This window comes from Pteropus medius, unplaced genomic scaffold (assembly GCF_902729225.1).
Source record: "Pteropus medius unplaced genomic scaffold, Ma_sr-lr_union100, whole genome shotgun sequence".
Taxonomy (NCBI): domain Eukaryota; kingdom Metazoa; phylum Chordata; class Mammalia; order Chiroptera; family Pteropodidae; genus Pteropus; species Pteropus medius.
The window spans coordinates 3,336,623-3,348,503 of record NW_024354498.1 but is presented as its reverse complement, the minus strand read 5'-3'; the positions used below and the strand labels follow the sequence as shown (position 1 = coordinate 3,348,503).

The window sequence follows — 11,881 nt, the reverse complement described above, 5'->3', positions numbered from 1 at the left end:
AGAAAAGAAGAGAATAATAGTAAAGGCTCAATGTTATGTAGGTACTTGCTGGGTTTAAGGCATACTGAGGGGGGAAACCTGGTAAGTCAGATATTAAAAGGTTAAACAAATCCACACAGTGCTGGGACAACTGTATATCCTTAAGCGAAAGAATAAAGTTCAGCCCTACCTCATACCATACAAAAATTAACTCGAAATGGATTAAAGACTTATATGTAAGAGCTAAAACTATGAAACTTAGAAGAAAACATAAGGATAAATAATCCGAGACTTTGGATCAGGAAGTGGTTTCTTAGATCTGACATCAAAAACACAACAAAAATAGGTAAACTGGGCATTATCATAATTAAAAATGTTTACAGTATAAAAGATGCTATTAAGTAAAAAGATAACCCATAGGATGGAGAAAATCTTGTGCAAATCATATCTAATAAGAGGTTATATCTAGAACATATAAAAAACTTACAATTCAATAATAAAAGACGATCCAATTAAAAATGGGCAAAGGAGCTGAAGAGACATTTCTCCAAAGATGATGTACAAATGCCCAAAAAGCACAAGAAAAGATGCACATCACTAATCATTAGAGAAGTGTAAATCAAATCAATGAGATACCACTTCACACCAATCAGGAGAGCCATATTCAAAGATAATAACAAGTACTAAAAAGATGTAGAAATAATGGAACCCTCATATTGCAGGCAGGAATGTAAAATAATGCAGCCTCTTTGAAAAACAGTTTGGCAATTCCTAAAAAAAATTAAACATAGAGTTATCATATGACCCAGTAATTCTACTCCCAGGTATATATACCTGACAGAAATAAAAATATATGCCCACACAAAATTTGTACATAAATATTCATAGCAGTATTATTCATAATAGCTAAAAAAGTAGAAACGACTCAAATGTCCATTGAGAGATAAATGAATTTTAAAGATGTGGTATACTCACACAACGGAATATTATTTGGCCATAAAAATGAAGAAGTACTGGCACATGGTTAAAGAGGGATGAACTTTGAAATCATTACGCTAAGGAAAAGAAGCTAGTCACATATAAAAGGTCCAGACTAGGAAAATCCATAAGAAACGGAAAGCAGATTGGCGGTCGCCTGGACGAGGGAAGCATGGGGGGTTCTTTTTGGGGCGATGAATATGCTATAAAATTAGACTGTGATGATAGTTGCATAACTCTGTGAATATACTAAAAAACTTAATTGTACACTTTTAAATGAGTGAATCGTATGGTATGTAAATTATATCTCAGTAAATCTGTTACCCTCCTCCCAAAAAAAATCAACTGTCAGAGATTCCATACTAACTGTGAGTTCAGTATTTAAAAATGCAAAGAATTCTCTCAGGAAAGCCTCTGCAACGACGCAGCCACACTCCCAGCACAGAACCAAACCAGAGCCCACCAGACCAAGTCAGAGCCCACAGAGCAAGAGGGCGAACAGCAGATCAAAGGGAGCCAGGCCTAAGGAGACCAGAGCATGGATTATTGTCTTGGCCAAAGAAGCTAGGTGTTCTCACCAGTTCTCTAGTAAGGAGCTAGAAGTGGATATAGAATCCCACTGTTGCCTATCATTGACCTATTTTGATTACAAGGAATAATGTATTTCTCAAGAACACATAAAAGGTTAAATAAACACACTGGTTAAGGGCGTTTAAAAAGGTTAACAAAAACACAAACCTTCCTAAATACCCCAATTGTTTTAAATAAAAGAGCAAAAAAAACACATCTTATAGAAAAAAACAGCAAATGTAACAAAATACATATAAATAAAATATTATGATAGAGTTGAGAGCAATTATATCAGTTCTAGCAATAAATGCGAATGGGCTTCACTCACCTACTATAAATAAAAAGTTCCAATTTGGATCATGAAACAAAACTCAAGGAGTTGTACAAAAGATGCATCTAAAATGAAGTGATTCTGAAAAGCTAAAAATAAAAAGGTGGCCAAATTACACCAGGCAGATGGCAAAAAAAGAGAGCAGGGGTGGTAATCCTGAGATACGGCAAAGCAGAAATCAAGCCCCAAAGCACTGATACAAAGAAAAACACTTTTTAATGCTAAAAGCCACAATCCACGATGAAGATAGAATAAAAATATACATATTCACATGAATATAACATAGCAACCACCTTTATGAAACAAAAACTACAAGAGATGCCAGGAGACATAGATAGAAACACACTAAACAGGATACTTTAATATGGCACTCTCGCTGGTATATTAGATTAGGTGAACCTAAAACAAGGAGATAGAAGATCTAAACAGCATAATCAATAAGGTAAATCTTAAGGACATTTATCAAACTTTACACTCTCATACTAGAGAATACATTCTGTTCAGGTGCCATCACGTATTCACCAAAAATAATCATATATTAGGTCACAAAGAAAACATCAGTAACCTCCATAAACTAGAAATATTACGAACAATACTCTCTGATCATAATGCAATAAAACTAGAATTTACTAACGAAACAAACAAAAAAACACAGAAAGGCCCATCCACCTGGAAATTTTAAAGCCTCCTATTAAATCGTTCCTGGGATTCTACAACTAAAATTATAGATTTTTAGAGAAATGATGATAATGAAAGCACTACATATCAGATTCTATGGGATGCATTTAAAGCAGTGATCAAAGGAAAATTCATTGCACTAAATATGTTTACCAATAAAAATGAAAGAATAAAAATAAATCCATTTCCATGATAAAAAAGAAATAACCTAAAAAATAACAAGGTAAACCGAAAGAAAGCACAAGGAAGGAAATAAAAACATAAAAGCAGAGGAAGAGAATGAAAAAACTAGACCTAAGTAATAATTTGAAATTCTGTAGTTTTTGAAAAAATTAAAATAAACCGCTATATAAATCAAGAAAAAAGGGAGAAAACACAAGTATACAAAATAAGAAATGGCAAGGGGGAAATAAACATTGAAATAGAAGAAAAAATTTTAAATCACAAGAGATTACTAATTTGAAAACCCCAATGAAAGGGATAATTTGCTAGAAAAATTACTAAAATTGACCCCATTAGAGTTAGAAAAGCTTAAACAGAACAATTTCAATAGAGAAAATAGAGAAAATTATTAAGGAAATAATTTCTCCCGTGAAAAAGCATCAGGTCCAGATGGTTTCACAGGAGAATTCTACCAAACCTTCGAACATTAGATAGCCTCAGTGCTCTAAATTATTCCAGAGCAGATATATCACACACAAAAAAATATCAAGCCTACAAGAACACCAACCTTTCGAAGAAAATGAACTAGCCAAAGAGACTAGAAGGTATATCCTCTGAGGAAGGCGGAAACTCTGGAGCATAGAATCTCAGCAACTAAACAAGGATGTTTCAAGAAAGGAGACTTTCATGGCAAAAAGCTGCATAGAGATCCACTAAAAGGAATGAAGAATGTGACCAAAAGGTAAGGAGACTAGAAAGCCAATTATTAACTCCTTAACAGGCTAGCTGGAAGAGGACGAGAGAAACTGGGTTTCAGTTGAATAACAGGGGTCTAGGGAGGAGGATTCAAAATGGCAGCAACTTGAGTAGGTTTATTGTTGATAGGGAGGAACTATGTGCCTGGCACTGGGGGGTCTATTGTAGAATGACAGTCATAGTAGAGATGCCTCTAGGTTCAGTGTTTCCTTTGATTGTCCTTAATATTGACTCCAAATAATAGTCAATTTCTCCCAGTATTCTAAATTTACTTATTACCTTCTTCAATGACCCAAATTAAATTTTTATCAGCAGTCGCATTTTGTGATAATTTAGCAAACATTGCTGCCAGTGACTGCTAGAGGCAAGGCTTACAAAGTTGAAAGAGACCTAAGAGATGCTAAGTCTTCAGTGGATAAAAAGGATCACATGAGTGCCAGTACTTCCTGGTTCACTAAGTGTGTTAAAACTACTATCTCATTTAACCTTTGTAAGCCTTTGAAGAAGCTAGAATTACCTCCATTTCAAAGGTGAAGAAACCAAGCCTCAAAAAGGTTAACCAATCCGCTCCAGTGCAGGATCTGAAACTAGAATCCAGGTTCTCAGACTCCAATACTAACACTTCTCCACCTTGCAATTCTTACCTTCAGAAAGATGACCCTGTAGAGACCGCCTGGATCTTTGCGTAGATGCTCAGTCAGCAGAACTGGACTTCAGCACACTTGAGAATAGTTGACATCCTGCATCACATCCAAAATTGCTGTCTAAATTTGGAAAGCAGTTTTTATGCCCTCTAGCTGCCTGGACATTCTGTAGCTTGTAGGACACAAAGACTATGTTTTATTTATTTTGATCCCAAAGATTATATTTTATTTAGCTTTGTATCTGTCCCCCTCAACTTTATATATAGTGCCTTTAAATATTTTCTCCTTCAACACTGGTATAGCTTCATTCATTCACCTAACTCCATAACTCTGATATCATTTTTAATATAATCTAGGGCAGCAATATAAAACTTCAGATTTAAGGACTGAAAGAGTACAGGGGCAAAGGGTATCACAGAATAGCTTTTTGAATTTAGCTATTACTTTTCAAAAGTCAAGATATTTTTGTGCTCTGAAATTTTTATGAGATGGCAATAGTTTACAACAAGATAAAGTATGCTTAAATGTACTTTTCCATAAATGTCTCATTTGATCCTTAAAATCACCCTGTAAGAAAGGTAAGGCAAAATGTTCTATAATCTCTAATTCAGAGTTGAGGAAATAGTCCCTTCGAGAGGATAAGTGAGTTACTTGTTCAAAGTAATCAGATACAAAGGAATTCAAGGAAGTCCTGACTTCAAATCTCCTACTTAATCTATGATGCCTTTGCCTCACCTAGATAATCTTTCTTTACTAAACTGGTAAAGGTGGAATAAAAGATGAAAACTAAGATGCCATCAACAAATAAGAAACAAAAAAGGATAGCTAGAAAAAAAATTCCTGTACGTCATTGGAAAGAAGAACATAAATGCCCAAAAGTCTTTCTATAGAAATCCTCTAAATGTTGCCTTTTGCTACAGATTGTTGGTGGGAATGCAAAATAGCATCTTTTCCAAAGGAAAATTGAGTAATTCACATAAAAAAAAAAAATTCCAAATCGTCTGGGAATGTACATTAAGTAATTATGATAAAGATTTTACATTTCTTCAAAGATGTGTTTAAGTTGTGAAAAACTGGGAATAACTAACTAAATAAATTATTACAGCCATATAATGGCATTGCTCTGTAGTCAGAAAAAAAAAAATGGTTACCAAAGAGAATTCACTTAAGAAAAAAATTCACGTATTTGTCTCTGCATAGAAAAAGACTAAAGATGTATACCCAGCGCGACCATATTCACAATGGTTACTAGAAATGGTGAAATAGTGTGCCTTTTTTAATTATTTTTTTTAGTATTTTAGAAATGTTGTGTGAGTATTACTGTTTCTATATATAAACGTTTCTAATAGACGTTTTAAAGACCTCTGGGGTTGTGAAGCAGCAAGGCTTTCAAAAAAAACGTTTTAGTAGCCATTTTTAAAATACCATTAAAAAGTAAAGCATTACTATACCATTACTATTAAAATAGCATTGAATTATAATGTTGTACACACGCAACTTATATGTTCCCAACCGATGTTACCTCAATTAAAAAAAAAAATACCGTTGAAAAATAAAGCATGAATACACACCAAAACCTCTTTTCAAATTCTAGTCTTTATTTGTAGCAGTTCGCATTCAGAAAAAAAGCTAAAAAAGAAATCAAGAGACCTTCTTGATTTCTACCTGTAGTTTTTACTTTGTTCCCGAAAAGAAAAAGCATCACCGAAGGGGCAGCTCGAAAAGCACATGGGCCGGAAAATATTTGGGAGGATAAGTTTCTCTCCCATTTCTTTCCCTCCCGACCGACCGATAGTACAATCCAGTGACTGGCCCAGTTTCCTAATGCATCCTGGTGAAGCACAAGAGATGCGCCAATTTTCGGTATACGTTTCTAAAAAGACAAGTTTTACTTCCCAATGCAGGATAAAGAGCAGCCTTCACTACTCATTCTGGATGTTACCAGAAGATGCCGCGGTGCAGCGGGAGCGCCTCTGGAGAAGGACAAAGCAGGGGCTCTTCGGCTCGGGTCCCGCAGGCAACGCGGCCCGGGCCGCATCAGAGACAAGGGCACCGTCCCCGGACACCACTTTCCCCGTCCCCAAGGCAGACGTTCCCAACCCCTGGGGACCCAGCCCGCCCGACGACGCAGGAGGATCGCGGCTGCGGCAGCAGGTGCCGGAGTCACCGTGCATGAGATGGAACCATCCCAGTGACCTGAGGCAGTGGCAGGGGAACGAACGGTCGCCCGAGAGAGGGCACCAGCCCAGCGGCCTGAGGCAGGGGAGCGGTCGCTCAGGATTCCAAACTGGGCCCCCCGCATGCTCCCTGCCACCCCCACCCGCCACCCCAAGGGCTGCCACTCCCGGGCACCGGACACTCCCTCCCCGCGGGCTCGAGCCTCCCTACCCAGCCCGCCTGCAGAGCTACTCACCCGACCGGGAGGTCCCCGCAACTGCCACCGCCGTCGCCGCCGGCCCCTAAAGCCTCGCTCCTGCAAAGACTGTTGCCTCCCGACGAATCCACAGCTACCTCTGCCGGGCTGCAGGACCCGGAACCACTTCCTTCCGGAACCGCCTCGCTCCGCCCTATCCCCGCCTACTGCCGCGGCCACGCGCTGAGTTAGCTCTGCAGATTCCTGCTCTCAACGGTTTCCCAGCCTGGATGCCCTGCCTGGGCTGCTCTGGTCAGAGCGCCTGCGCCCTCTGCTGACCGTTCCCACCAGTGCCGCTCTGTCTAGAGCGCGTGCGCTGTCTGCCGCTGGGAAGAAAGGACTGCATTGGGCATTCCAGGTCCTGGGATCCTAGGAGTTGAGGTTCGAAGGCTGGAGCTTACCCCTTAGTCAGGGGCAGAAGCTTGGTTCCGTGGGCCTTCCAGCCCCTGGCTTGGCCCTCAAAGCCCTTCCAAATCCAGCCCACCTGAACCTGTGTCACTGTGGCCTCTCTCCCTGCCTACTCGATTTCTAACCGTTCCCCATGGGCCTCATATTAAGCTTCTACCCGGAAAACAAAACCTCCCTTCTGGACCTTCCAAATAGGTTAATGACGCTAACATCTCTCCACTATCCAATTCAAAATATTGACTCATTTGTCTGCTCTCTTGATTTCTCTCCTCCCAAACTCCATTAGCCCCCAAAGTAGTATGTCCTCCTTGGAGCTTTCTCACTTGACAATTTGATATTCTTTTTACTCCTTGCAAGATTTCTCTTTCTGAGTCCATCCCATCTAGTAGTACCACATTTTACCCTCCCTGTCACTATCATCTACTGACGGCAGTAGTTTCTTTCTCCTTCCAAATTACTGCCATCATCCTGATGCATCCAACACCCGTGAGTAAGGTGTGTTTCCTTAACTTCCTCAACCCAGATGACTTACCTCTACTCTACTTGCTCCACGCATTCCCAGGCACATATTCTAGAAAATCTAAACATTCATCACTTCGTGCTGCTCCACCTCTAAAACCCTGAGTTTACAAATCCCATTTATTTGTACTCACAATCCTCATCCTTGCAGTCCTATCTCTCCTTCAGTCCCAATTACTTTTTTTAAAAAACGCCTACAGCACCTGGTCTTCCTAGGTGGTCTCCCATCCAAGTACTAACCAGGCCCCACTCTGGTTAGCTTCTGAGATCAGAGGAGATCAGGCACATTCAGGGTGGCATGGCTGTAGACAGCCTCAATATACTTATTCTTCAAAGACCCCAGACCTTTCACATCCCCTGAACTGTCTACCTGACATAAGCCCATGGCCTTTGACGTCAACCACTCTTGTGAGCAGAGTCTGTTGAATTGCCCTTTGACACATTCTAACATCAAACAACCATTTTAAAACACTCCAGTTATCTGCATTTTTCAATTCCTACATATTGCCAAGCACTATCCCTGAGGAAAAAGCCACGCAACTATAATGAAAGCCATGACAAATTTATGGACACCCGTCACAGTAGAGAGCCTTGGTGCCTCTTAGGAATCCTTTTATGTGACCTCTCCCATTTTCAATAATTGCTATTACTTTTACCACCCTCTTTAAGCCCCATACCCATGATCATTTTCCTCTCTTCATACATGGTTTCACTATTTTGCAGAGAAAATTCCTCACCATAATATATAAAGCCTTTTATTATCTGGTTCATACTTACCTCTCTAGCCTCTCTCCTCCTTTTACTCAGTGCTCTGGCTATACCGAAATGTTTGCACTTTAAAAAGAATATTGCTTTGGTTTCCATTCGGTTGCACATATTGTCCTTTCTGTCTCATTAGGAGGTATGAGACCTTCTTTCTGCATATATGTGGCTTCAGTTCAAGATTTTCTTCCATTCTACCTTCAAGAATTGTTTCTGCTCCATTTGTTCTGGTCTCTCTTTTAAGAAGAGCAATTGTCTGTGGTAGTTCTCTATTTTATCATTTTCATCTTTTTATCCTTGTTTTGTTGTTGTTGTTGTTGTTGTTGTTCTTGTTGTTTTTGGCATTCTGGTAGATCTCAACTTTTCTTTCAATATTACTGATAAGGTTTCCCAAAGCATTATTTCTGCCTCTGTTTTTACTTAAATTCTATTATTGAAATTTTTGTTTCCTTGTATCAATCCCCCACCCCCCTGCCTCTGGCTTTCAATTCATCCTATTGATTTTCCATCTCATCCTTTCATTTCCATATGAATTTCTGTTCTGATTTTATGGAAGGATTTCTTTCTTGCAAAAGAATGCTAAACAGGTTATAAAATTTTTATTTTGGATTTTGTAGTCAATCACTTTCATAAATACGCTGTTCTTTCTCTTCCATGATTGGTTTTTGTGCACTCTATTACACACACACACACACACACACATATACATTTTAGACTCATCTTTGAACAGGTGATCTTTATTCAGACTTATTATTGGTTAGCAGACAGCACAAGTGGATGGCCCTCGACCTATTTGCTGTCTACTTGTGTGGACAGAAAGGTTAAGTAGTTTGCAAAAGGTCATGTGGGAGGACACATTTTCCTCTATCCTTCTAAGTTCTTTCAGCTGGTCTAGTAATCAAATCAAACTGACATGAGACAGATTACAAGAGAAAATAACCAAATTTAATTACACACATACATGTGGGAACCCCACATACATGAGAGTCAGAGACAGAAAGGGGAAAATGAAGTATATACGGCATTCTGAGCTAAGAATGAGGTAAGATGCCCTGGAGCTTCCGAGGAAAGTTCATTCACAGGATAAGAAGAGCAGATTTTCACCCTGCTCTATAGATAAGTCCAAAAAAAGTTATTTCTTGTAATAATTCATATTATGGGCAAGGCCTCAAATTTAAATTCTTGAAGGGAGAGGTCAAAGTTTCTTGTGAGCCCGAAGGGTCTCGATTGCCTTCAGCATAAAATAATTCATGTGCCAAAGTGGCACATGTTGGAGAGGCCTGTTCTGAACCCCTTAAGTCACATGGCTCTTGGTGTGCATATGAATAGCATACACACACATACACAGAACAAGCCTAAGAGAAATGAAATATTATCTGCCTTTCTACTTATTTTATTTTTCTTTGATTTTCACACAAAACTAAATCTGCTGTAGAATGCTGAGTATGCTTAATACAAGGATTCTGTATTAGTAAGAATATGTCATGCTATAATAGCAATCCCAAAATCTCAGTGGCTTATAACAACAAATGTTTATTTCTCACTTACAAGACTCTCATGGGTCAGCTTTGGTTCTTCTGCCTGGGACCCAGCCTGAAGGAATAGACCTTATCTGAGACATTACTGGTGTCATATCAGAAGAAAAGGAGCAAGTATGGGACCATGAGCTAGATCTTAAAGCTTCTACTTTAAAGCTGAATCAGGAACTCTGAGGGTGGGGCCCAGTAGAGTTTCAACAAGCCCTCCAGGGGATTCTGAAGCACACTCAAGTTTGAGAACCACTTCTCTATGGCTTGTATTCCCTATACAGAAGGAGATGAACATAGAGGCTTGATGAAATTCAGAGTAGTTTTAAAACTATTAATTTTTAAACCATAGAAGAAAGTCAAATTAAAAAATACTGTATGATTTCATTTATATGCAGAATCTAAGGAACAAAATGAACATACTAATCAAAAACAGACTCACAAATATCATGGACAATTCGGTGACAGACAGAGGGGAGGGGAGTTGGGGTGAAGGATTGAAGAAGTACAAATTAGTAGCTGATGGATGGTCGCAGGGATGGGGAGCACGGCACAGGGAATGCAGTTAGCATTAATATGATGGCTAGGTGGAGGGCCAGGGGAGGGAGGGAGCAATTGGGGGAATCATTTTATGAACTATATAGATGTCTAACCAATGTACTGTATACTTGAAACTAATTTAAATACGTAAATTTATTTAAAGAAAGAGGAAATCGGGCTTTGATACAGACTTAGACCAAGTGCCTACTGTCATTGTCATTTTTTGGAGGAACATTACTTATGTGGAAACCTGCCAGCTGCTCTGACATGTATCTCCAGCCATCCTTCTGTGTAACTTTCTTTTTAAAATGCTGATTGATGTGAGAATAAAATAATTAGGGAGAAGTAGGACAAATAGCTTTCTCATCCCTTGACAATGCTGTTGGCCTAGATTTTTCTCATAGGTTTTGTATAAATGGTTTGCATTGTGTTGGTCGTATCTTCAGCATCTGCATTGGTATTTATAACCCAGGACTGACAGAACAGATGAGTTTTCTCTCTCCTTAACTATCTGACTTAAATTATTTTCCTTAATACTAATAATGAATTGTGATGTCTAATGCTTAGCTGGCCCTGTTTTCTCCTCTTTTCCTTCCTTGAGATAGGTATTTTTGTGTGTGTGTGTGGATATTGTCCTTGCTTTACCTTTACTTTTTTAAGGGCTTTGTCAACAGCAGAGCACAGACAGAAATGATTCATATTGTTTGGAAGAAAATGTTTTTAGACAGGATTATGCTGTAGACTCCTTTTTGCTTATTCTAGTCACTGCCTTGATGTCTGTTTTCCTACTGAGATGGAGGACAAATTCCTAAACAAGATTTGGTAGTTGCTACCAGCCTGCTGGTCCCATAAATTATTTCTGACGAACTCTTTTGTAATGTAATATGCGAAGTGGCTTGGCCCTGGTTCTGCAAGTCATATAATATTTGTGGTTTTAAAACAACGTGTCACAACTCAGCAATATCTTGAAAAAACTTGATTGATGTGGACTGCCTACATTGATGCAGAGCAAAAAGGAACGCTATTAGGTTAAAAACTTAATTTTACTGCAAAATATTTTTTTAAGTTCATTACTCCCCTTATTTAAATCTTTAGTGTGCCCCTCGAATTCTTGATAGATTCAGTTAATGTATCTCTTCTTACCATTAGCAGTCTGTTTTGTGTCCCGACACAACCCAGACATCATTTCAAAAGTCATTAAGTTCTCAAAAAATTTCATTTGCCTGATAAATTTGCTTTACCTCCATATTTATTAAGTGACCCCACAGTTTCTTCTCAATTTTTTATACCAATTCTTACTCTCCCTTAGACTGACAGGGAAAGAGAACATAATGAACCTCGTGGTAGGTTTATAAAAATACAATAAAAATATTTGCTGCCTCTCTCTTCCCAGGCTCCCAATTTGATCACTGAAAATGACATCTCACTCACATTATATTCCTATGGGACGGCTCTAATCTAAGTCAATCATGGCACAGAGAGACAACTAACTATGTACCAAATTACCTGTGTGCTCCCTTGTAAGAAGTAAACCAGCCAGGGACTACACATCCCAGTATCCCTTGCATCTAAGTGGGTCATGTGACTAGTTCTTGACAATGAAATGCAAGTGGAC

The 11,881-nt window shown here is 38.9% G+C and overlaps 1 protein-coding gene and 1 non-coding gene across 8 annotated transcripts in view; both read right to left on the bottom strand.

Moving 5' to 3' along the window:
* BCLAF3 (BCLAF1 and THRAP3 family member 3) overlaps positions 1-6,665 on the bottom strand; it is a 53,090-nt gene extending 46,425 nt beyond the window's left edge. For 4 of the 7 annotated variants that reach the window (XM_039852237.1, XM_039852238.1, XM_039852236.1 and 1 more), the window contains exon 1: positions 6,512-6,664. The gene's annotated coding sequence lies outside the window, so the exon portion shown is untranslated. Of the gene's footprint in view, positions 1-4,098; positions 4,195-6,511 lie in introns of all 7 variants that reach the window. The other 3 variants (XM_039852235.1, XM_039852234.1, XM_039852240.1) reach the window with 2 other exon arrangements.
* A 964-nt stretch (positions 6,666-7,629) lies between these two features.
* On the bottom strand, positions 7,630-7,748 carry LOC120594339 (5S ribosomal RNA). The gene has a single exon (XR_005650551.1). It is a non-coding gene; the product is annotated as a 5S ribosomal RNA (ribosomal RNA).
* Between the last annotated feature and the right edge of the window lie 4,133 nt (positions 7,749-11,881).